This window comes from Schistocerca gregaria, unplaced genomic scaffold, assembly GCF_023897955.1.
Source record: "Schistocerca gregaria isolate iqSchGreg1 unplaced genomic scaffold, iqSchGreg1.2 ptg000077l, whole genome shotgun sequence".
Lineage (NCBI taxonomy): Eukaryota > Metazoa > Arthropoda > Insecta > Orthoptera > Acrididae > Schistocerca > Schistocerca gregaria.
Genome location: NW_026061710.1, coordinates 13,583,295 through 13,604,838, shown reverse-complemented (window position 1 = coordinate 13,604,838; position 21,544 = coordinate 13,583,295). Strand labels below are relative to the sequence as shown.

At 46.1% G+C, this 21,544-nt stretch overlaps 3 non-coding genes across 3 annotated transcripts; all 3 read left to right on the top strand.

The window, feature by feature from the left end:
• Nucleotides 1-4,075: 4,075 nt before the first annotated feature.
• Trnai-aau (transfer RNA isoleucine (anticodon AAU)) lies at nt 4,076-4,147 on the top strand. The gene has a single exon. It is a non-coding gene; the product is annotated as a tRNA-Ile (tRNA).
• An 8,997-nt stretch (nt 4,148-13,144) lies between these two features.
• Trnai-aau (transfer RNA isoleucine (anticodon AAU)) lies at nt 13,145-13,216 on the top strand. The gene has a single exon. It is a non-coding gene; the product is annotated as a tRNA-Ile (tRNA).
• A 4,500-nt stretch (nt 13,217-17,716) lies between these two features.
• Nucleotides 17,717-17,788, top strand: Trnai-aau (transfer RNA isoleucine (anticodon AAU)). Its single transcript has one exon. It is a non-coding gene; the product is annotated as a tRNA-Ile (tRNA).
• The last annotated feature ends 3,756 nt before the right edge of the window (nt 17,789-21,544 follow it).

The following is a 21,544-nucleotide window of genomic DNA, read 5'->3' as shown; positions in this document are numbered from 1 at the left end:
GTGGCAAAGAGCAAGGGGCAGCGGCTGTGTAGAACGAAAACACAAATCCTCAGGGGTGTGAGCGTTTCGAGATGAGTCGTATACATGTAAATGTTGGTCGTCAGTGACCGTGTGGCCTAATGGATAAAGCGTCGGAATTCGTATCTGAAGATTACAGGTTCGAATGCTGTCACGCTTGTGTTTTTCCAGTTCTGAAAAAGAAACATACCGTTTTAATGTAGCAATTGAGCAGTACGAAACCGTCTGAATGTTGCTGTTGACCATTTTTTGCTTGGAGATGCTCTTGAGCTTGAAACACACACAGCAAGACCGGTGTTAACTAGCGAAATGGTCGGCAGAGTGCCGACACCGCGAGTTTTGACTGGCACTTGCACATCTAAAACAACGTCGGAAAGTAACTCGTTCGGCTTTTGAGTCACATAAAGTATGTGTGTTAATTTTGACGCCACTAGCTCTGCTTGTTGTCATGCAATTTCTTTGCCTCTCAGAAATGATTATGACATAAAAGTGAAGTACGTGACGAGTGTGACGTTAGGAAAACATTAGGCAGCATGGAGAGATGCTGTATGGGACCACCCAACCCAAACGAGTACTGTGTGACGTGCTACCCGGCAAGTATTCACCGAGGTAGCCAGCTATCTCAGTCGGTAGAGCGTCAGACTCTTAATCCCAGGGTCGTTGGTTCGAGCCAGTCGCTGGGCGGAACGGAATTTTGTTCCGCTGCAGGTGTAAATTACCGTTTTTCTGATTAACGAGATTTAATGGAAATAGCAACTTTAAACTTTGCCTACGTCTCTGTCAGTCGCAAGGAAACTGTATTTGAAGGTGAAGGTGATTTTGTAGACATGTGTGAAAGACATGTTCTGAAATGCAAGTGTTGTGGTTTGGAGAGCACATCGGTTACGTGTCAGATGTGTAGCCAAGCAGTAATTTGTCGCCATAGCTGCAAATATTAGCCGGTAATATGAAGTGTTGTCAGCTAAAGTCTGATGATGCAGACGACCGTAAGGACGAAGTACACAAGAGTACCGCTAGACCGCGCCTCTTTAGCTCAGTGGTAGAGCACTGGTCTAATAAACCAGGGGTTGTAAGTTCCATCCTCACAGGAGAAAGATGAATTTTGGAAATCAGTTGCGCGTCGTGGCCGTATAGCAAACAGTACCTGTGATGACGAACAATTAGCGACAGGCGTTTTTTTAAGATTTACTCTCAGATGTGATTAAGGCGAATGGCGCAGATAAAGCATTTGCCAAAGCGGTACAGCATAAGGTGGGACGAGGCAGTCTGAATTACATTTTATAGATGTATTTCTCACATATCTCAGAGCCTCTCTCGATATTCGTCGTTGTCGTCGTCGTCGTCGTCGCCGCCGCCGCTTCTGCAGAAGTAGCAAATGGCAATCGTAGCAAATGAGGCGAGGGGCGCCCTGCCTTCGATTCCGAATGCACAAAGTGTGTGGTCTTGTTTCTCAGTCTATATTTGGTCGGTCACGTCAGAGGTTGAATGTAACGAATGGGTGGGAAAGAGCAAGGGGCAGCGGCTGTGTAGAACGAAAACACAAATCCTCAGGGGTGTGAGCGTTTCGAGATGAGTCGTATACATGTAAATATTGGTCGTCAGAGACCGTGTGGCCTAATGGATAAGGCGTCGGACTTCGTATCTGAAGATTACAGGTTCGAATGCTGTCACGCTTGTGTTTTTCCAGTTCTGAAAAAGAAACATACCGTTTTAATGTAGCAATTGAGCAGTACGAAACCGTCTGAATGTTGCTGTTGACCATTTTTTGCTTGGAGATGCTCTTGAGCTTGAAACACACACAGCAAGACCGGTGTTAACTAGCGAAATGGTCGGCAGAGTGCCGACACCGCGAGTTTTGACTGGCACTTGCACATCTAAAACAACGTCGGAAAGTAACTCGTTCGGCTTTTGAGTCACATAAAGTATGTGTGTTAATTTTGACGCCACTAGCTCTGCTTGTTGTCATGCAATTTCTTTGCCTCTCAGAAATGATTATGACATAAAAGTGAAGTACGTGACGAGTGTGACGTTAGGAAAACATTAGGCAGCATGGAGAGATTCTGTATGGGACCACCCAACCCAAACGAGTACTGTGTGACGTGCTACCCGGCAAGTATTCACCGAGGTAGCCGGCTATGTCAGTCGTTAGAGCGTCAGACTCTTAATCCCAGGGTCGTTGGTTCGAGCCAGACGCTGGGCGGAACGGAATTTTGTTCCGCTGCAGGTGTAAATTACCGTTTTTCTGATTAACGAGATTTAATGGAAATAGCAACTTTAAACTTTGCCTACGTCTCTGTCAGTCGCAAGGAAACTGTATTTGAAGGTGAAGGTGATTTTGTAGACATGTGTGAAAGACATGTTCTGAAATGCAAGTGTTGTGGTTTGGAGAGCACATCGGTTACGTGTCAGATGTGTAGCCAAGCAGTAATTTGTCGCCATAGCTGCAAATATTAGCCGGTAATATGAAGTGTTGTCAGCTAAAGTCTGATGATGCAGACGACCGTAAGGACGAAGTACTCAAGAGTACCGCTAGGCCGCGCCTCTTTAGCTCAGTGGTAGAGCACTGGTCTAATAAACCAGGGGTTTTAAGTTCCATCCTCACAGGAGAAAGATGAATTTTGGAAATCAGTTGCGCGTCGTGGCCGTATAGCAAACAGTACCTGTGATGACGAACAATTAACGACAGGCGTTTTTTTAAGATTTACTCTCAGATGTGATTAAGGCGAATGGCGCAGATAAAGCATTTGCCAAAGCGGTACAGCATAAGGTGGGACGAGGCAGTCTGAATTACATTTTATAGATGTATTTCTCACATATCTCAGAGCCTCTCGCGATCTTCGTCGTCGTCGTCGTCGTCGTCGTCGTCGCCGCCGCCGCTTCTGCAGAAGTAGCAAATGGCCATCGTAGCAAATGCGGCGAGGGACGCCCTGCCTTCGATTCCGAATGCACAAAGTGTGTGGTCTTGTTTCTCAGTCTGTATTTGGTCGGTCTCGTCAGAGGTTGAATGTAACGAATGGGTGGGAAAGAGCAAGGGGCAGCGGCTGTGTAGAACGAAAACACAAATCCTCAGGGGTGTGAGCGTTTCGAGATGAGTCGTATACATGTAAATGTTGGTCGTCAGTGACCGTATCTCCTAATGGATAAGGCGTCGGACTTCGTATCTGAAGATTACAGGTTCAAATGCTGTCACGCTTGCGTTTTTCCAGTTCTGAAAAAGAAACATACCGTTTTAATGTAGCAATTGAGCAGTACGAAACCGTCTGAACGTTGCTGTTGACCATTTTTTGCTTGGAGATGCTCTTGAGCTTGAAACACACACAGCAAGACCGGTGTTAACTAGCGAAATGGTCGGCAGAGTGCCGACACCGCGAGTTTTGACTGGCACTTGCACATCTAAAACAACGTCGGAAAGTAACTCGTTCGGCTTTTGAGTCACATAAAGTATGTGTGTTAATTTTGACGCCACTAGCTCTGCTTGTTGTCATGCAATTTCTTTGCCTCTCAGAAATGATTATGACATAAAAGTGAAGTACGTGACGAGTGTGACGTTAGGAAAACATTAGGCAGCATGGAGAGATTCTGTATGGGACCACCCAACCCAAACGAGTACTGTGTGACGTGCTACCCGGCAAGTATTCACCGAGGTAGCTGGCTATCTCAGTCGGTAGAGCGTCAGACACTTAATCCCAGGGTCGTGGGTTCGAGCCAGACGCTGGGCGAAACGGAATTTTGTTCCGCTGCAGGTGTAAATTACCGTTTTTCTGATTAACGAGATTTAATGGAAATAGCAACTTTAAACTTTGCCTACGTCTCTGTCAGTCGCAAGGAAACTGTATTTGAAGGTGAAGGTGATTTTGTAGACATGTGTGAAAGACATGTTCTGAAATGCAAGTGTTGTTGTTTGGAGAGCACATCGGTTATGTGTCAGATGTGTAGGCAAGCAGTAATTTGTCGCCATAGCTGCAAATATTAGCCGATAATATGAATTGTTGTCAGCTAAAGTCTGATGATGCAGACGACCGTAAGGACGAAGTACCCAAGAGTACCGCTAGGCCGCGCCTCTTTAGCTCAGTGGTAGAGCGCTGGTCTAATAAACCAGGGGTCGTAAGTTCCATCCTCACAGGAGAAAGATGAATTTTGGAAATCAGTTGCGCGTCGTGGCCGTATAGCAAACAGTACCTGTGATGACGAACAATTAGCGACAGGCGTTTTTTTAAGATTTACTCTCAGATGTGATTAAGGCGAATGGCGCAGATAAAGCATTTGCCAAAGCGGTACAGCATAAGGTGGGACGAGGCAGTCTGAATTACATTTTATAGATGTATTTCTCACATATCTCAGAGCCTCTCTCAATATTCGTCGTTGTCGTCGTCGTCGTCGTCGTCGTCGTCGCCGCCGCCGCTTCTGCAGAAGTAGCAAATGGCAATCGTAGCAAATGCGGCGAGGGGCACCCTGCCTTCGATTCCGAATGCACAAAGTGTGTGGTCTTGTTTCTCAGTCTATATTTGGTCGGTCACGTCAGAGGTTGAATGTAACGAATGGGTGGGAAAGAGCAAGGGGCAGCGGCTGTGTAGAACGAAAACACAAATCCTCAGGGGTGTGAGCGTTTCGAGATGAGTCGTTTACATGTAAATGTTGGTCGTCAGTAACCGTGTGGCCTAATGGATAAGGCGTCGGACTTCGGATCTGAAGATTACAGGTTCGAATGCTGTCATGCTTGTGTTTTTCCAGTTCTGAAAAAGAAACATAACGTTTTAATGTAGCAATTGAGCAGTACGAAACCGTCTGAATGTTGCTGTTGACCATTTTTTGCTTGGAGATGCTCTTGAGCTTGAAACACACACAACAAGACCGGTGTTAACTAGCGAAATGGTCGGCAGAGTGCCGACACAGCGAGTTTTGACTATCACTTGCACATCTAAAACAACGTCGGAAAGTAACTCGTTCGGCTTTTGAGTCACATAAAGTATGTGTGTTAATTTTGACGCCACTAGCTCTGCTTGTTGTCATGCAATTTCTTTGCCTCTCAGAAATGATTATGACATAAAAGTGAAGTACGTGACGAGTGTGACGTTAGGAAAACATTAGGCAGCATGGAGAGATGCAGTATGGGACCACCCAACCCAAACGAGTACTGTGTGACGTGCTACCCGGCAAGTATTCACAGAGGTAGCCGGCTATCTCAGTCGGTAGAGCGTCAGACACTTTATCCCACCGTCGTGGGTTCGAGCCAGACGCTGGGCGAAACGGAATTTTGTTCCGCTGCAGGTGTGAATTACCGTTTTTCTGATTAACGAGATTTAATGGAAATAGCAACTTTAAACTTTGCCTACGTCTCTGTCAGTCGCAAGGAAACTGTATTTGAAGGTGAAGGTGATTTTGTAGACATGTGTAAAAGACATGTTCTGAAATACAAGTGTTGTGGTTTGGAGAGCACATCGGTTACGTGTCAGATGTGTAGCCAAGCAGTAATTTGTCGCCATAGCTGCAAATATTAGCCGATAATATGAATTGTTGTCAGCTAAAGTCTGATGATGCAGACGACCGTAAGGACGAAGTACCCAAGAGTACCGCTAGGCCGCGCCTCTTTAGCTCAGTGGTAGAGCACTGGTCTAATAAACCAGGGCTCGTAAGTTCCATCCTCACAGGAGAAAGATGAATTTTGGAAATCAGTTGCGCGTCGTGGCCGTATAGCAAACAGTACCTGTGATGACGAACAATTAGCGACAGGCGTTTTTTTAAGATTTACTCTCAGATGTGATTAAGGCGAATGGCGCAGATAAAGCATTTGCCAAAGCGGTACAGCATAAGGTGGGACGAGGCAGTCTGAATTACATTTTATAGATGTATTTCTCACATATCTCAGAGTCTCTCGCGATCTTCGTCGTCGTCGTCGTCGCCGCCGCCGCTTCTGCAGAAGTAGCAAATGGCCATCGTAGCAAATGCGGCGAGGGACGCCCTGCCTTCGATTCCGAATGCACAAAGTGTGTGGTCTTGTTTCTCAGTCTATATTTGGTCGGTCACGACAGAGGTTGAATGTAACGAATGGGTGGGAAAGAGCAAGGGGCAGCGGCTGTGTAGAACGAAAACACAAATCCTCAGGGGTGTGAGCGTTTCGAGATGAGCCGTATACATGTAAATGTTGGTCGTCAGTGACCGTGTGGCCTAATGGATAAGGCGTCGGACTCCGGCTCTGAAGATTACACGTTCGAATGCTGTCACGCTTGTGTTTTTCCAGTTCTGAAAAAGAAACATACCGTTTTAATGTAGCAATTGAGCAGTACGAAACCGTCTGAATGTTGCTGTTGACCATTTTTTGCTTGGAGATGCTCTTGAGCTTGAAACACACACAGCAAGACCGGTGTTAACTAGCGAAATGGTCGGCAGAGTGCCGACACCGCGAGTTTTGACTGGCACTTGCACATCTAAAACAACGTCGGAAAGTAACTCGTTCGGCTTTTGAGTCACATAAAGTATGTGTGTTAATTTTGACGCCACTAGCTCTGCTTGTTGTCATGCAATTTCTTTGCCTCTCAGAAATGATTATGACATAAAAGTGAAGTACGTGACGAGTGTGACGTTAGGAAAACATTAGGCAGCATCGAGAGATGCTGTATGGGACCACCCAACCCAAACGAGTACTGTGTGACGTGCTACCCGGCAAGTATTCACAGAGGTAGCCGGCTATCTCAGTCGGTAGAGCGTCAGACACTTTATCCCACCGTCGTGGGTTCGAGCCAGACGCTGGGCGAAACGGAATTTTGTTCCGCTGCAGGTGTGAATTACCGTTTTTCTGATTAACGAGATTTAATGGAAATAGCAACTTTAAACTTTGCCTACGTCTCTGTCAGTCGCAAGGAAACTGTATTTGAAGGTGAAGGTGATTTTGTAGACATGTGTAAAAGACATGTTCTGAAATGCAAGTGTTGTGGTTTGGAGAGCACATCGGTTACGTGTCAGATGTGTAGCCAAGCAGTAATTTGTCGCCATAGCTGCAAATATTAGCCGATAATATGAATTGTTGTCAGCTAAAGTCTGATGATGCAGACGACCGTAAGGACGAAGTACCCAAGAGTACCGCTAGGCCGCGCCTCTTTAGCTCAGTGGTAGAGCACTGGTCTAATAAACCAGGGGTCGTAAGTTCCATCCTCACAGGAGAAAGATGAATTTTGGAAATCAGTTGCGCGTCGTGGCCGTATAGCAAACAGTACCTGTGATGACGAACAATTAGCGACAGGCGTTTTTTTAAGATTTACTCTCAGATGTGATTAAGGCGAATGGCGCAGATAAAGCATTTGCCAAAGCGGTACAGCATAAGGTGGGACGAGGCAGTCTGAATTACATTTTATAGATGTATTTCTCACATATCTCAGAGTCTCTCGCGATCTTCGTCGTCGTCGCCGCCGCCGCTTCTGCAGAAGTAGCAAATGGCCATCGTAGCAAATGCGGCGAGGGACGCCCTGCCTTCGATTCCGAATGCACAAAGTGTGTGGTCTTGTTTCTCAGTCTATATTTGGTCGGTCACGTCAGAGGTTGAATGTAACGAATGGGTGGCAAAGAGCAAGGGGCAGCGGCTGTGTAGAACGAAAACACAAATCCTCAGGGGTGTGAGCGTTTCGAGATGAGTCGTATACATGTAAATGTTGGTCGTCAGTGACCGTGTGGCCTAATGGATAAAGCGTCGGAATTCGTATCTGAAGATTACAGGTTCGAATGCTGTCACGCTTGTGTTTTTCCAGTTCTGAAAAAGAAACATACCGTTTTAATGTAGCAATTGAGCAGTACGAAACCGTCTGAATGTTGCTGTTGACCATTTTTTGCTTGGAGATGCTCTTGAGCTTGAAACACACACAGCAAGACCGGTGTTAACTAGCGAAATGGTCGGCAGAGTGCCGACACCGCGAGTTTTGACTGGCACTTGCACATCTAAAACAACGTCGGAAAGTAACTCGTTCGGCTTTTGAGTCACATAAAGTATGTGTGTTAATTTTGACGCCACTAGCTCTGCTTGTTGTCATGCAATTTCTTTGCCTCTCAGAAATGATTATGACATAAAAGTGAAGTACGTGACGAGTGTGACGTTAGGAAAACATTAGGCAGCATGGAGAGATGCTGTATGGGACCACCCAACCCAAACGAGTACTGTGTGACGTGCTACCCGGCAAGTATTCACAGAGGTAGCCGGCTATCTCAGTCGGTAGAGCGTCAGCCACTTTATCCCACCGTCGTGGGTTCGAGCCAGACGCTGGGCGAAACGGAATTTTGTTCCGCTGCAGGTGTGAATTACCGTTTTTCTGATTAACGAGATTTAATGGAAATAGCAACTTTAAACTTTGCCTACGTCTCTGTCAGTCGCAAGGAAACTGTATTTGAAGGTGAAGGTGATTTTGTAGACATGTGTAAAAGACATGTTCTGAAATGCAAGTGTTGTGGTTTGGAGAGCACATCGGTTACGTGTCAGATGTGTAGCCAAGCAGTAATTTGTCGCCATAGCTGCAAATATTAGCCGATAATATGAATTGTTGTCAGCTAAAGTCTGATGATGCAGACGACCGTAAGGACGAAGTACCCAAGAGTACCGCTAGGCCGCGCCTCTTTAGCTCAGTGGTAGAGCACTGGTCTAATAAACCAGGGGTCGTAAGTTCCATCCTCACAGGAGAAAGATGAATTTTGGAAATCAGTTGCGCGTCGTGGCCGTATAGCAAACAGTACCTGTGATGACGAACAATTAGCGACAGGCGTTTTTTTAAGATTTACTCTCAGATGTGATTAAGGCGAATGGCGCAGATAAAGCATTTGCCAAAGCGGTACAGCATAAGGTGGGACGAGGCAGTCTGAATTACATTTTATAGATGTATTTCTCACATATCTCAGAGTCTCTCGCGATCTTCGTCGTCGTCGCCGCCGCCGCTTCTGCAGAAGTAGCAAATGGCAATCGTAGCAAATGCGGCGAGGGACGCCCTGCCTTCGATTCCGAATGCACAAAGTGTGTGGTCTTGTTTCTCAGTCTATATTTGGTCGGTCACGTCAGAGGTTGAATGTAACGAATGGGTGGCAAAGAGCAAGGGGCAGCGGCTGTGTAGAACGAAAACACAAATCCTCAGGGGTGTGAGCGTTTCGAGATGAGTCGTATACATGTAAATGTTGGTCGTCAGTGACCGTGTGGCCTAATGGATAAAGCGTCGGAATTCGTATCTGAAGATTACAGGTTCGAATGCTGTCACGCTTGTGTTTTTCCAGTTCTGAAAAAGAAACATACCGTTTTAATGTAGCAATTGAGCAGTACGAAACCGTCTGAATGTTGCTGTTGACCATTTTTTGCTTGGAGATGCTCTTGAGCTTGAAACACACACAGCAAGACCGGTGTTAACTAGCGAAATGGTCGGCAGAGTGCCGACACCGCGAGTTTTGACTGGCACTTGCACATCTAAAACAACGTCGGAAAGTAACTCGTTCGGCTTTTGAGTCACATAAAGTATGTGTGTTAATTTTGACGCCACTAGCTCTGCTTGTTGTCATGCAATTTCTTTGCCTCTCAGAAATGATTATGACATAAAAGTGAAGTACGTGACGAGTGTGACGTTAGGAAAACATTAGGCAGCATGGAGAGATGCTGTATGGGACCACCCAACCCAAACGAGTACTGTGTGACGTGCTACCCGGCAAGTATTCACCGAGGTAGCCAGCTATCTCAGTCGGTAGAGCGTCAGACTCTTAATCCCAGGGTCGTTGGTTCGAGCCAGTCGCTGGGCGGAACGGAATTTTGTTCCGCTGCAGGTGTAAATTACCGTTTTTCTGATTAACGAGATTTAATGGAAATAGCAACTTTAAACTTTGCCTACGTCTCTGTCAGTCGCAAGGAAACTGTATTTGAAGGTGAAGGTGATTTTGTAGACATGTGTGAAAGACATGTTCTGAAATGCAAGTGTTGTGGTTTGGAGAGCACATCGGTTACGTGTCAGATGTGTAGCCAAGCAGTAATTTGTCGCCATAGCTGCAAATATTAGCCGGTAATATGAAGTGTTGTCAGCTAAAGTCTGATGATGCAGACGACCGTAAGGACGAAGTACACAAGAGTACCGCTAGACCGCGCCTCTTTAGCTCAGTGGTAGAGCACTGGTCTAATAAACCAGGGGTTGTAAGTTCCATCCTCACAGGAGAAAGATGAATTTTGGAAATCAGTTGCGCGTCGTGGCCGTATAGCAAACAGTACCTGTGATGACGAACAATTAGCGACAGGCGTTTTTTTAAGATTTACTCTCAGATGTGATTAAGGCGAATGGCGCAGATAAAGCATTTGCCAAAGCGGTACAGCATAAGGTGGGACGAGGCAGTCTGAATTACATTTTATAGATGTATTTCTCACATATCTCAGAGCCTCTCTCGATATTCGTCGTTGTCGTCGTCGTCGTCGTCGCCGCCGCCGCTTCTGCAGAAGTAGCAAATGGCAATCGTAGCAAATGAGGCGAGGGGCGCCCTGCCTTCGATTCCGAATGCACAAAGTGTGTGGTCTTGTTTCTCAGTCTATATTTGGTCGGTCACGTCAGAGGTTGAATGTAACGAATGGGTGGGAAAGAGCAAGGGGCAGCGGCTGTGTAGAACGAAAACACAAATCCTCAGGGGTGTGAGCGTTTCGAGATGAGTCGTATACATGTAAATATTGGTCGTCAGAGACCGTGTGGCCTAATGGATAAGGCGTCGGACTTCGTATCTGAAGATTACAGGTTCGAATGCTGTCACGCTTGTGTTTTTCCAGTTCTGAAAAAGAAACATACCGTTTTAATGTAGCAATTGAGCAGTACGAAACCGTCTGAATGTTGCTGTTGACCATTTTTTGCTTGGAGATGCTCTTGAGCTTGAAACACACACAGCAAGACCGGTGTTAACTAGCGAAATGGTCGGCAGAGTGCCGACACCGCGAGTTTTGACTGGCACTTGCACATCTAAAACAACGTCGGAAAGTAACTCGTTCGGCTTTTGAGTCACATAAAGTATGTGTGTTAATTTTGACGCCACTAGCTCTGCTTGTTGTCATGCAATTTCTTTGCCTCTCAGAAATGATTATGACATAAAAGTGAAGTACGTGACGAGTGTGACGTTAGGAAAACATTAGGCAGCATGGAGAGATTCTGTATGGGACCACCCAACCCAAACGAGTACTGTGTGACGTGCTACCCGGCAAGTATTCACCGAGGTAGCCGGCTATGTCAGTCGTTAGAGCGTCAGACTCTTAATCCCAGGGTCGTTGGTTCGAGCCAGACGCTGGGCGGAACGGAATTTTGTTCCGCTGCAGGTGTAAATTACCGTTTTTCTGATTAACGAGATTTAATGGAAATAGCAACTTTAAACTTTGCCTACGTCTCTGTCAGTCGCAAGGAAACTGTATTTGAAGGTGAAGGTGATTTTGTAGACATGTGTGAAAGACATGTTCTGAAATGCAAGTGTTGTGGTTTGGAGAGCACATCGGTTACGTGTCAGATGTGTAGCCAAGCAGTAATTTGTCGCCATAGCTGCAAATATTAGCCGGTAATATGAAGTGTTGTCAGCTAAAGTCTGATGATGCAGACGACCGTAAGGACGAAGTACTCAAGAGTACCGCTAGGCCGCGCCTCTTTAGCTCAGTGGTAGAGCACTGGTCTAATAAACCAGGGGTTTTAAGTTCCATCCTCACAGGAGAAAGATGAATTTTGGAAATCAGTTGCGCGTCGTGGCCGTATAGCAAACAGTACCTGTGATGACGAACAATTAACGACAGGCGTTTTTTTAAGATTTACTCTCAGATGTGATTAAGGCGAATGGCGCAGATAAAGCATTTGCCAAAGCGGTACAGCATAAGGTGGGACGAGGCAGTCTGAATTACATTTTATAGATGTATTTCTCACATATCTCAGAGCCTCTCGCGATCTTCGTCGTCGTCGTCGTCGTCGTCGTCGTCGCCGCCGCCGCTTCTGCAGAAGTAGCAAATGGCCATCGTAGCAAATGCGGCGAGGGACGCCCTGCCTTCGATTCCGAATGCACAAAGTGTGTGGTCTTGTTTCTCAGTCTGTATTTGGTCGGTCTCGTCAGAGGTTGAATGTAACGAATGGGTGGGAAAGAGCAAGGGGCAGCGGCTGTGTAGAACGAAAACACAAATCCTCAGGGGTGTGAGCGTTTCGAGATGAGTCGTATACATGTAAATGTTGGTCGTCAGTGACCGTATCTCCTAATGGATAAGGCGTCGGACTTCGTATCTGAAGATTACAGGTTCAAATGCTGTCACGCTTGCGTTTTTCCAGTTCTGAAAAAGAAACATACCGTTTTAATGTAGCAATTGAGCAGTACGAAACCGTCTGAACGTTGCTGTTGACCATTTTTTGCTTGGAGATGCTCTTGAGCTTGAAACACACACAGCAAGACCGGTGTTAACTAGCGAAATGGTCGGCAGAGTGCCGACACCGCGAGTTTTGACTGGCACTTGCACATCTAAAACAACGTCGGAAAGTAACTCGTTCGGCTTTTGAGTCACATAAAGTATGTGTGTTAATTTTGACGCCACTAGCTCTGCTTGTTGTCATGCAATTTCTTTGCCTCTCAGAAATGATTATGACATAAAAGTGAAGTACGTGACGAGTGTGACGTTAGGAAAACATTAGGCAGCATGGAGAGATTCTGTATGGGACCACCCAACCCAAACGAGTACTGTGTGACGTGCTACCCGGCAAGTATTCACCGAGGTAGCTGGCTATCTCAGTCGGTAGAGCGTCAGACACTTAATCCCAGGGTCGTGGGTTCGAGCCAGACGCTGGGCGAAACGGAATTTTGTTCCGCTGCAGGTGTAAATTACCGTTTTTCTGATTAACGAGATTTAATGGAAATAGCAACTTTAAACTTTGCCTACGTCTCTGTCAGTCGCAAGGAAACTGTATTTGAAGGTGAAGGTGATTTTGTAGACATGTGTGAAAGACATGTTCTGAAATGCAAGTGTTGTTGTTTGGAGAGCACATCGGTTATGTGTCAGATGTGTAGGCAAGCAGTAATTTGTCGCCATAGCTGCAAATATTAGCCGATAATATGAATTGTTGTCAGCTAAAGTCTGATGATGCAGACGACCGTAAGGACGAAGTACCCAAGAGTACCGCTAGGCCGCGCCTCTTTAGCTCAGTGGTAGAGCGCTGGTCTAATAAACCAGGGGTCGTAAGTTCCATCCTCACAGGAGAAAGATGAATTTTGGAAATCAGTTGCGCGTCGTGGCCGTATAGCAAACAGTACCTGTGATGACGAACAATTAGCGACAGGCGTTTTTTTAAGATTTACTCTCAGATGTGATTAAGGCGAATGGCGCAGATAAAGCATTTGCCAAAGCGGTACAGCATAAGGTGGGACGAGGCAGTCTGAATTACATTTTATAGATGTATTTCTCACATATCTCAGAGCCTCTCTCAATATTCGTCGTTGTCGTCGTCGTCGTCGTCGTCGTCGTCGCCGCCGCCGCTTCTGCAGAAGTAGCAAATGGCAATCGTAGCAAATGCGGCGAGGGGCACCCTGCCTTCGATTCCGAATGCACAAAGTGTGTGGTCTTGTTTCTCAGTCTATATTTGGTCGGTCACGTCAGAGGTTGAATGTAACGAATGGGTGGGAAAGAGCAAGGGGCAGCGGCTGTGTAGAACGAAAACACAAATCCTCAGGGGTGTGAGCGTTTCGAGATGAGTCGTTTACATGTAAATGTTGGTCGTCAGTAACCGTGTGGCCTAATGGATAAGGCGTCGGACTTCGGATCTGAAGATTACAGGTTCGAATGCTGTCATGCTTGTGTTTTTCCAGTTCTGAAAAAGAAACATAACGTTTTAATGTAGCAATTGAGCAGTACGAAACCGTCTGAATGTTGCTGTTGACCATTTTTTGCTTGGAGATGCTCTTGAGCTTGAAACACACACAACAAGACCGGTGTTAACTAGCGAAATGGTCGGCAGAGTGCCGACACAGCGAGTTTTGACTATCACTTGCACATCTAAAACAACGTCGGAAAGTAACTCGTTCGGCTTTTGAGTCACATAAAGTATGTGTGTTAATTTTGACGCCACTAGCTCTGCTTGTTGTCATGCAATTTCTTTGCCTCTCAGAAATGATTATGACATAAAAGTGAAGTACGTGACGAGTGTGACGTTAGGAAAACATTAGGCAGCATGGAGAGATTCTGTATGGGACCACCCAACCCAAACGAGTACTGTGTGACGTGCTACCCGGCAAGTATTCACCGAGGTAGCCGGCTATCACAGTCGGTAGAGCGTCAGACTCTTAATCCCAGCGTCGTTGGTTCGAGGCAGACGCTGGGCGGAACGGAATTTTGTTCCGCTGCAGGTGTAAATTACCGTTTTTCTGATTAACGAGATTTAATGGAAATAGCAACTTTAAACTTTGCCTACGTCTCTGTCAGTCGCAAGGAAACTGTATTTGAAGGTGAAGGTGATTTTGTAGACATGTGTGAAAGACATGTTCTGAAATGCAAGTGTTGTGGTTTGGAGAGCACATCGGTTACGTGTCAGATGTGTAGCCAAGCAGTAATTTGTCGCCATAGCTGCAAATATTAGCCGGTAATATGAAGTGTTGTCAGCTAAAGTCTGATGATGCAGACGACCGTAAGGACGAAGTACTCAAGAGTACCGCTGGGCTGCGCCTCTTTAGCTCAGTGGTAGAGCACTGGTCTAATAAACCAGGGGTTGTAAGTTCCATCCTCACAGGAGAAAGATGAATTTTGGAAATCAGTTGCGCGTCGTGGCCGTATAGCAAACAGTACCTGTGATGACGAACAATTAGCGACAGGCGTTTTTTTAAGATTTACTCTCAGATGTGATTAAGGCGAATGGCGCAGATAAAGCATTTGCCAAAGCGGTACAGCATAAGGTGGGACGAGGCAGTCTGAATTACATTTTATAGATGTATTTCTCACATATCTCAGAGCCTCTCGCGATCTTCGTCGTCGTCGTCGTCGTCGTCGTCGTCGTCGTCGTCGTCGCCGCCGCCGCCGCTTCTGCAGAAGTAGCAAATGGCCATCGTAGCAAATGCGGCGAGGGACGCCCTGCCTTCGATTCCGAATGCACAAAGAGTGTGGTCTTGTTTCTCAGTCTATATTTGGTCGGTCTCGTCAGAGGTTGAATGTAACGAATGGGTGGGAAAGAGCAAGGGGCAGCGGCTGTGTAGAACGAAAACACAAATCCTCAGGGGTGTGAGCGTTTCGAGATGAGTCGTATACATGTAAATGTTGGTCGTCAGTGACCGTGTGGCCTAATGGATAAGGCGTCGGACTTCGGATCTGAAGATTACAGGTTCGAATTCTGTCACGCTTGTGTTTTTCCAGTTCTGAAAAAGAAACATAACGTTTTAATGTAGCAATTGAGCAGTACGAAACCGTCTGAATGTTGCTGTTGACCATTTTTTGCTTGGAGATGCTCTTGAGCTTGAAACACACACAGCAAGACCGGTGTTAACTAGCGAAATGGTCGGCTGAGTGCCGACACCGCGAGTTTTGACTGGCACTTGCACATCTAAAACAACGTCGGAAAGTAACTCGTTCGGCTTTTGAGTCACATAAAGTATGTGTGTAAATTTTGACGCCACTAGCTCTGCTTGTTGTCATGCAATTTCTTTGCCTCTCAGAAATGATTATGACATAAAAGTGAAGTACGTGACGAGTGTGACGTTAGGAAAACATTAGGCAGCATGGAGAGATTCTGTATGGGACCACCCAACCCAAACGAGTACTGTGTGACGTGCTACCCGGCAAGTATTCACCGAGGTAGCCGGCTATGTCAGTCGTTAGAGCGTCAGACTCTTAATCCCAGGGTCGTTGGTTCGAGCCAGACGCTGGGCGGAACGGAATTTTGTTCCGCTGCAGGTGTAAATTACCGTTTTTCTGATTAACGAGATTTAATGGAAATAGCAACTTTAAACTTTGCCTACGTCTCTGTCAGTCGCAAGGAAACTGTATTTGAAGGTGAAGGTGATTTTGTAGACATGTGTGAAAGACATGTTCTGAAATGCAAGTGTTGTGGTTTGGAGAGCACATCGGTTACGTGTCAGATGTGTAGCCAAGCAGTAATTTGTCGCCATAGCTGCAAATATTAGCCGGTAATATGAAGTGTTGTCAGCTAAAGTCTGATGATGCAGACGAACGTAAGGACGAAGTACTCAAGAGTACCGCTAGGCCGCGCCTCTTTAGCTCAGTGGTAGAGCACTGGTCTAATAAACAAGGGGTTTTAAGTTCCATCCTCACAGGAGAAAGATGAATTTTGGAAATCAGTTGCGCGTCGTGGCCGTATAGCAAACAGTACCTGTGATGACGAACAATTAACGACAGGCGTTTTTTTAAGATTTACTCTCAGATGTGATTAAGGCGAATGGCGCAGATAAAGCATTTGCCAAAGCGGTACAGCATAAGGTGGGACGAGGCAGTCTGAATTACATTTTATAGATGTATTTCTCACATATCTCAGAGCCTCTCGCGATCTTCGTCGTCGTCGTCGTCGTCGTCGCCGCCGCCGCTTCTGCAGAAGTAGCAAATGGCCATCGTAGCAAATGCGGCGAGGGACGCCCTGCCTTCGATTCCGAATGCACAAAGTGTGTGGTCTTGTTTCTCAGTCTGTATTTGGTCGGTCTCGTCAGAGGTTGAATGTAACGAATGGGTGGGAAAGAGCAAGGGGCAGCGGCTGTGTAGAACGAAAACACAAATCCTCAGGGGTGTGAGCGTTTCGAGATGAGTCGTATACATGTAAATGTTGGTCGTCAGTGACCGTGTGGCCTAATGGATAAGGCGTCGGACTTCGGATCTGAAGATTACAGGTTCGAATGCTGTCACGCTTATGTTTTTCCAGTTCTGAAAAAGAAACATAACGTTTTAATGTAGCAATTGAGCAGTACGAAACCGTTTGAATGTTGCTGTTGACCATTTTTTGCTTGGAGATTCTCTTGAGCTTGAAACACACACAGCAAGACCGGTGTTAACTAGCGAAATGGTCGGCAGAGTGCCGACACAGCGAGTTTTGACTATCACTTGCACATCTAAAACAACGTCGGAAAGTAACTCGTTCGGCTTTTGAGTCACATAAAGTATGTGTGTTAATTTTGACGCCACTAGCTCTGCATGTTGTCATGCAATTTCTTTACCTCTCAGAAATGATTATGACATAAAAGTGAAGTACGTGACGAGTGTGACTTTAGGAAAACATTAGGCATCATGGAGAGATTCTGTATGGGACCACCCAACCCAAACGAGTACTGTGTGACGTGCTACCCGGCAGGTATCCACCGAGGTAGCCTGCTAGCTCAGTCGGTAGAGCGTCAGACTCTTAATCCCAGGGTCGTGGGTTCGAGCCAGAGGCTGGGCGGAACGGAATTTTGTTCCGCTGCAGGTGTAAATTATCGTTTTTCTGATTAACGAGATTTAATGGAAATAGCAACTTTAAACTTTGCCTACGTCTCTGTCAGTCGCAAGGAAACTGTATTTGAAGGTGAAGGTGATTTTGTAGACATGTGTAAAAGACATGTTCTGAAATGCAAGTGTTGTTGTTTGGAGAGCACATCGGTTACGTGTCAGATGTGTAGGCAAGCAGTAATTTGTCGCCATAGCTGCAAATATTAGCCGATAATATGAATTGTTGTCAGCTAAAGTCTGATGATGCAGACGACCGTAAGGACGAAGTACCCAAGAGTACCGCTAGGCCGCGCCTCTTTAGCTCAGTGGTAGAGCGCTGGTCTAATAAACCAGGGGTCGTAAGTTCCATCCTCACAGGAGAAAGATGAATTTTGGAAATCAGTTGCGCGTCGTGGCCGTATAGCAAACAGTACCTGTGATGACGAACAATTAGCGACAGGCGTTTTTTTAAGATTTACTCTCAGATGTGATTAAGGCGAATGGCGCAGATAAAGCATTTGCCAAAGCGGTACAGCATAAGGTGGGACGAGGCAGTCTGAATTACATTTTATAGATGTATTTCTCACATATCTCAGAGCCTCTCGCGATATTCGTCGTCGTCGTCGTCGTCGTCGCCGCCGCCGCTTCTGCAGAAGTAGCAAATGGCCATCGTAGCAAATGCGGCGAGGGACGCCCTGCCTTCGATTCCGAATGCACAAAGAGTGTGGTCTTGTTTCTCAGTCTATATTTGGTCGGTCTCGTCAGAGGTTGAATGTAACGAATGGGTGGGAAAGAGCAAGGGGCAGCGGCTGTGTAGAACGAAAACACAAATCCTCAGGGGTGTGAGCGTTTCGAGATGAGTCGTATACATGTAAATGTTGGTCGTCAGTGACCGTGTGGCCTAATGGATAAGGCGTCGGACTTCGGATCTGAAGATTACAGGTTCGAATGCTGTCACGCTTATGTTTTTCCAGTTCTGAAAAAGAAACATAACGTTTTAATGTAGCAATTGAGCAGTACGAAACCGTTTGAATGTTGCTGTTGACCATTTTTTGCTTGGAGATTCTCTTGAGCTTGAAACACACACAACAAGACCGGTGTTAACTAGCGAAATGGTCGGCAGAGTGCCGACACAGCGAGTTTTGACTATCACTTGCACATCTAAAACAACGTCGGAAAGTAACTCGTTCGGCTTTTGAGTCACATAAAGTATGTGTGTTAATTTTGACGCCACTAGCTCTGCATGTTGTCATGCAATTTCTTTACCTCTCAGAAATGATTATGACATAAAAGTGAAGTACGTGACGAGTGTGACTTTAGGAAAACATTAGGCATCATGGAGAGATTCTGTATGGGACCACCCAACCCAAACGAGTACTGTGTGACGTGCTACCCGGCAGGTATCCACCGAGGTAGCCTGCTAGCTCAGTCGGTAGAGCGTCAGACTCTTAATCCCAGGGTCGTGGGTTCGAGCCAGAGGCTGGGCGGAACGGAATTTTGTTCCGCTGCAGGTGTAAATTATCGTTTTTCTGATTAACGAGATTTAATGGAAATAGCAACTTTAAACTTTGCCTACGTCTCTGTCAGTCGCAAGGAAACTGTATTTGAAGGTGAAGGTGATTTTGTAGACATGTGTGAAAGACATGTTCTGAAATGCAAGTGTTGTTGTTTGGAGAGCACATCGGTTATGTGTCAGATGTGTAGCCAAGCAGTAATTTGTCGCCATAGCTGCAAATATTAGCCGGTAATATGAAGTGTTGTCAGCTAAAGTCTGATGATGCAGAAGACCGTAAAGACGAAGTACCCAAGAGTACCGCTAGCCCGCGCCTCTTTAGCTCAGTGGTAGAGCACTGGTCTAATAAACCAGGGGTTGTAAGTTCCATCCTCACAGGAGAAAGATGAATTTTGGAAATCAGTTGCGCGTCGTGGCCGTATAGCAAACAGTACCTGTGATGACGAACAATTAGCGACAGGCGTTTTTTTAAGATTTACTCTCAGATGTGATTAAGGCGAATGGCGCAGATAAAGCATTTGCCAAAGCGGTACAGCATAAGGTGGGACGAGGCAGTCTGAATTACATTTTATAGATGTATTTCTCACATATCTCAGAGCCTCTCGCGATCTTCGTCGTCGTCGTCGTCGTCGTCGTCGTCGTCGTCGCCGCCGCCGCTTCTGCAGAAGTAGCAAATGGCAATCGTAGCAAATGCGGCGAGGGGCACCCTGCCTTCGATTCCGAATGCACAAAGTGTGTGGTCTTGTTTCTCAGTCTATATTTGGTCGGTCACGTCAGAGGTTGAATGTAACGAATGGGTGGGAAAGAGCAAGGGGCAGCGGCTGTGTAGAACGAAAACACAAATCCTCAGGGGTGTGAGCGTTTCGAGATGAGTCGTTTACATGTAAATGTTGGTCGTCAGTAACCGTGTGGCCTAATGGATAAGGCGTCGGACTTCGGATCTGAAGATTACAGGTTCGAATGCTGTCATGCTTGTGTTTTTCCAGTTCTGAAAAAGAAACATAACGTTTTAATGTAGCAATTGAGCAGTACGAAACCGTCTGAATGTTGCTGTTGACCATTTTTTGCTTGGAGATGCTCTTGAGCTTGAAACACACACAACAAGACCGGTGTTAACTAGCGAAATGGTCGGCAGAGTGCCGACACAGCGAGTTTTGACTATCACTTGCACATCTAAAACAACGTCGGAAAGTAACTCGTTCGGCTTTTGAGTCACATAAAGTATGTGTGTTAATTTTGACGCCACTAGCTCTGCTTGTTGTCATGCAATTTCTTTGCCTCTCAGAAATGATTATGACATAAAAGTGAAGTACGTGACGAGTGTGACGTTAGGAAAACATTAGGCAGCATGGAGAGATTCTGTATGGGACCACCCAACCCAAACGAGTACTGTGTGACGTGCTACCCGGCAAGTATTCACCGAGGTAGCCGGCTATCACAGTCGGTAGAGCGTCAGACTCTTAATCCCAGCGTCGTTGGTTCGAGGCAGACGCTGGGCGGAACGGAATTTTGTTCCGCTGCAGGTGTAAATTACCGTTTTTCTGATTAACGAGATTTAATGGAAATAGCAACTTTAAACTTTGCCTACGTCTCTGTCAGTCGCAAGGAAACTGTATTTGAAGGTGAAGGTGATTTTGTAGACATGTGTGAAAGACATGTTCTGAAATGCAAGTGTTGTGGTTTGGAGAGCACATCGGTTACGTGTCAGATGTGTAGCCAAGCAGTAATTTGTCGCCATAGCTGCAAATATTAGCCGGTAATATGAAGTGTTGTCAGCTAAAGTCTGATGATGCAGACGACCGTAAGGACGAAGTACTCAAGAGTACCGCTGGGCTGCGCCTCTTTAGCTCAGTGGTAGAGCACTGGTCTAATAAACCAGGGGTTGTAAGTTCCATCCTCACAGGAGAAAGATGAATTTTGGAAATCAGTTGCGCGTCGTGGCCGTATAGCAAACAGTACCTGTGATGACGAACAATTAGCGACAGGCGTTTTTTTAAGATTTACTCTCAGATGTGATTAAGGCGAATGGCGCAGATAAAGCATTTGCCAAAGCGGTACAGCATAAGGTGGGACGAGGCAGTCTGAATTACATTTTATAGATGTATTTCTCACATATCTCAGAGCCTCTCGCGATCTTCGTCGTCGTCGTCGTCGTCGTCGTCGTCGTCGTCGTCGTCGCCGCCGCCGCCGCTTCTGCAGAAGTAGCAAATGGCCATCGTAGCAAATGCGGCGAGGGACGCCCTGCCTTCGATTCCGAATGCACAAAGAGTGTGGTCTTGTTTCTCAGTCTATATTTGGTCGGTCTCGTCAGAGGTTGAATGTAACGAATGGGTGGGAAAGAGCAAGGGGCAGCGGCTGTGTAGAACGAAAACACAAATCCTCAGGGGTGTGAGCGTTTCGAGATGAGTCGTATACATGTAAATGTTGGTCGTCAGTGACCGTGTGGCCTAATGGATAAGGCGTCGGACTTCGGATCTGAAGATTACAGGTTCGAATTCTGTCACGCTTGTGTTTTTCCAGTTCTGAAAAAGAAACATAACGTTTTAATGTAGCAATTGAGCAGTACGAAACCGTCTGAATGTTGCTGTTGACCATTTTTTGCTTGGAGATGCTCTTGAGCTTGAAAC